The sequence below is a fragment of the Henckelia pumila genome, chromosome 2 (genome assembly GCF_033568475.1).
Source record: "Henckelia pumila isolate YLH828 chromosome 2, ASM3356847v2, whole genome shotgun sequence".
Taxonomy (NCBI): Eukaryota; Viridiplantae; Streptophyta; class Magnoliopsida; order Lamiales; family Gesneriaceae; genus Henckelia; species Henckelia pumila.
In genome coordinates, this window is record NC_133121.1 from 155726053 (window position 1) to 155730686 (window position 4634).

Sequence of the window (4634 nt, forward strand, 5' to 3'; positions counted from 1 at the left end):
TCATGATTGATCCATAAACTTATTCAATACCCAAAATAAAGTGGAACCTGAATTTGGGAACTCGTACTATATTTCAAGTAACACAATCAAATTCAATTCAATCTGATTTTCTTCAAACTATAATTCAGCTTTCTGATACAAGTACTGATATCTTCTTTCATAGTCGTTTACTAAGGTTAGCACATAGCAATTACAGCATACAAAGGCTCAACATACAAATAATGTAACATAATCAATTACTCAACTATATCTGTATGCAATGCACCCAGATTCATAAATATGAAGGCAGATTAATCAAATCTTATAATTACCTGCAGTCTCGTCATCTGGTGCAGTTTGAGCTCAATCATCTGTAGATGCTTGTTGCCTAAGGGTTGGATCTTCATTCAGGTTTCTCCTTGTTCCCCATGGATTAGGACACACTCTCGAAAAATGTTCGACTTGATAGCAACGATGACATTTTCCTAAAGTTCCTCTGCATTCATCGCTAGCATGTTTACCTCCACAGTGAGTATAGTATTAGCCGGCATATTCTGCTTTCTTACCTATACGAAGTTGCTTTAGTCTGCTAGAGCTAGAAGAGCTACTTTCAGACTTCTTGAACTGTTGCCTCAAATGTTGTAACCACTTTTCACTTACACTAACACTACCTCCTGCCTTATAGCTGCTCTGTGATGACAATGGTGACTGAAAGTGCGGTTGTTCGAAATGCTGAGGCACGATTGAACTTTCTTTCTGTCTCATAAAACCGTCTTCAGCTCTTTTAGCCCTGTCAATAGCATCAACCAATCTATTTGGTCGCCCAAAATCTATCCAAGCATAAATTTCCGGATTCAGTCCATTGATAAACAAATTTGTTTGGACTTCTTCATCCCGAATTACGTGAGGAACAAATCGGAGCAAGTTGGAGAATTTAGCAACATACTCATCGATCGTCATATTTCCTTGTTGCAAGCTAACAAATTCTCCTGCTCTATCTTCTCTATAAGATCTCGGAAGAAATTGTTGACAAAATTCAGTCTTAAATACCTGCCAAGAAATTATTATACCTCTGTTTTCTAGACATTGCTTCATCGCAAACCACCAGCTTCTTGCTAAATTTTGCAGTTGGTATACAACAAGTTTGATTCTTCGTTCATCAGAGTATTCTAAAGATTCAAACAATTGATCAAGCTCTTCTAACCAACCTTTACAAACATTAGTATCTTCGGTACCTTTCAGAATTGGCGGATTATAAGTCTGAAATCGTTCAAATAGCACTTCCATCGGTGTGAGTGTAGCATTCATCGATTCTGATAGGTTATACAATATTGGTCTGTTCAATCGGAGGTAATTCCTTCACTTGCGGAGTACTGTTCGGTTCAATCTGGGGTGCTTACATCACCCAAATAACCTGACTTACTTGAAAAGAAAATTCATAAGCAACACAGAGATTATACTATTCAAATCATTAAAAATACATATAATCTCATGCTTTGCCATAATACACATGCTTACAATTCTTCATGCTATTCAAAGAAACATGCTTACAAGGAATTCAAAAATTCATGTGAATTCATATAATCAGGTAAACACATAAGCATATAAGCATATAATTCCTTCAATCAGTAAATCATGTTCGCATACATTATATCAAAGTAAGTAAAGCATAAATCAAGCAATACTAAAAATGCATGCGACTCGATCTACCCCGCTCAACTTATAACTCATTCCAAGAACTTACGCTCTGATACCACCTGTTGTGAGGACTCGGGCACTAATCTCTCAAATCATAACGATTTATATAAGATGAAATACTAAACATTTAATCCAATACATGAATTAAGATCAAGCAATCAAAGGCCTAAATTTTTTTTTTTTTTAAAATAACAAGGCCTCGCTCGATCGGTAAAAGTTCACCGATCGAGCGAGCACAAATTCAGCAACCTTCTGCTCGCAATTCACATGGCCTCGCTCGATCGGTAAAAGTTCACCGATCGAGCGAGCACAATTCAGCAACTTTCTGCCCGAAATAAACATGGTCTCGCTCGATCGGTTAAAGTTCACCGATCGAGCGAGAATGCTCTGTGCAGAAACTAAAAATCTGTTGTTGCTGTCTAATCCTTTCCATGCCATTTCTAAACATCTAAACAAGATATATCCATGCTAACATGCGTCTCATACAAGCTACCATGATATACCAATGCCAATAAGAATCTTAAACATACTATTAATTCCAAGAATAAAACACATAATAGCATGCTCATAATTCTTGACACCTATTCAAGGAAATGAAACATGTTCATGCCAATTCCCCTAAAATAACATCAAAACTAGAAGCATAATTATACAAGAAACTTTAAAGCCACATCATAAAATACTACAACAAGTAGAGTTCCCACTTTTCATATAAACAATCTCAAGTTTACATGTAGAATCTACATAAGTATCTCAACTAAACTCCAATTGTAGCAACAACATAAACTTCTAAATTCAAGTCTAGTCTCAAGCCTTTAATACAAACATCAAAACATGAAAAGATATTAAAGTCTCAACCAATGTTTCCACATCTAAACATTGGAATCCAAATCTAACATGTTTGACAAAACATAAACTTCTTCTAACACCCGAGTCTCCACTCTAATCTCTCAGTCTCTCGATTCCTTGCCAAGTCCGACTCGCTTACTCTTCAACCTGATGCAATGCACACATACAAGCAAAACAACAGCCGGATAACTCCGGTGAGAATAAATCTCAGTATGAAAGACATCTATATAAATCAAATAGAAATAACTCAATCAAGTAATTTACTATTACAATCAACAATTTCCTTATACCTTACCTGCCGGATGTCTTTCAAATAAACTCATTCAATATCATAAAGACTCGAATACGGTGGAAGGTTAAAGGATTCAAGTTTTATAGAATCGATAATTTAAAAATTCATATCGTTGGGATCCCGGGAATATAATCAGGCCATAAAATATCAAGCCTTCCACCTACGCTCCCGCTCGGGGTGGTAAAATCTGATATTCCCTAGACTGTGAACACTATATTGAGAACCGCGGCAAAAGAAATCAAGTTAGATCCCTAGCCTCTCGCATATAAGTTCACCACGTCCAATATTTTCTTTTCGATTCTGTTTTCAAGGTTTCGAAAGAATTGTGGCTCAAAGGGTTTACTCTCAACTCTATAATCAATCTACCACAACTCAACACTTCAAAATAATCTAAACCAACAATCTCAAATATATTATCCATCATATATCTCAACAAAAAAATCATGTTGAAAGCAAACAACTCATATAACAATTAACTCAATCAACTAAGTCAAGTATTTCATAGAATCATATAAGATTAAGTAAAACACCTAATCATGCATGTATGTGATTTAATAAACTCGAAAACCACCACGTTTTCGAGTTATTCTACCTGTCGAATTAATGTCGAATCATACCTTGATCTTGATCTTTATTTCTCAACCTCTTATAACTTCTGATCACACAACAAGCTTCTTCAAAATCTGCTCAAACCTTCTTGCTATTCCAAGAGCTAGTTGTGTTGAACTTGTTGCTCATTTCAAATCAATTCCGAACTCGTCGGCTCGACTTCGATACCTTCCAACTTAAATCTGAATTGAAGTGTTTACAAGTCACATATTAGCATTCAAATTTCATCTAATCTCACAAGTGCTTAAACACTTCAAAGCTTGCCAATAAAACCAACATTCAAACCGGTATCGTATCGATTACAAATCGGCACCGAGAAGTTCTATCTACTAATTCTAACAACTTATACATCCTTCAAACATTGATATCTACTTCATATCAATATCATTTCATCACTACAATTTCGAAATCAGCACTTGCATTTTTCAGAAATTCGACAAACAAGAACGGACGGCGTAACGGCTCGAATTCGGTAATTCCAAAGGCACAAACACCTTCAATATTATACTTCAAACTCATTTTCATACTCATTTCCATCTAATATACACGAAATCAGCAGCCCACAAATTCCAGAAATTTCAGAAAATAATCAATAATTTAAAAACATGTTCAAACGACGATTTTTTCTAAATTCGACTTAGATATGCTATCGTCGTATATACTAGAACACGTTTATACAATCAAATCTTAAATCTAACAACATCTCAAAATTAAAACATGGTAGAATTTAGCCAAACTTACGTCAAAGTGTAGCACTCGAAGTCGTGATCGCAAATATACGATCAATTTGAAATTCTACCGGCCGGATCAAATTCTATAGAAATTGGAATATTGAAATCAGCTTTGGAACCCTCTTTCTCGACTTCTCTGATGAAATTGCTGAATATTACATGAATGAATACATGAAATATGATATAATAAGCCCACGTGTGATTCCACTTAGCATTAGAAAAATTGCCCTTTGGTCCTTAATCTCCTTTGAAATTGAAATTTAATATTAAATCAATCCTCAACCTTGAAGCTGAAATTCTGATACCTTTCCACCATTATACACGTATATATATCTATATACATGCCACCTTTCCAATAAAATAAGGTATTTCCATTTTAGTCCCTGAAAATTTGATATTTGTAATTCAGTCCCTGCTCGAGTTTCTTCTTCAAATTAATTATCTTTAATTTCCAAAACTCGGAATTTCAATCTTAA

At 35.0% G+C, this 4634-nt stretch overlaps 1 long non-coding RNA gene across 1 annotated transcript; it reads right to left on the reverse strand.

Moving 5' to 3' along the window:
• Nucleotides 1-2594: 2594 nt before the first annotated feature.
• Nucleotides 2595-4284, reverse strand: LOC140880268 (uncharacterized). The gene is made up of 3 exons (XR_012149623.1): nucleotides 4169-4284; nucleotides 3436-3609; nucleotides 2595-2673 (listed from the first exon to the last, which is right to left on the reverse strand). It is a non-coding gene; the product is annotated as an uncharacterized lncRNA (long non-coding RNA).
• Nucleotides 4285-4634: the final 350 nt, after the last annotated feature.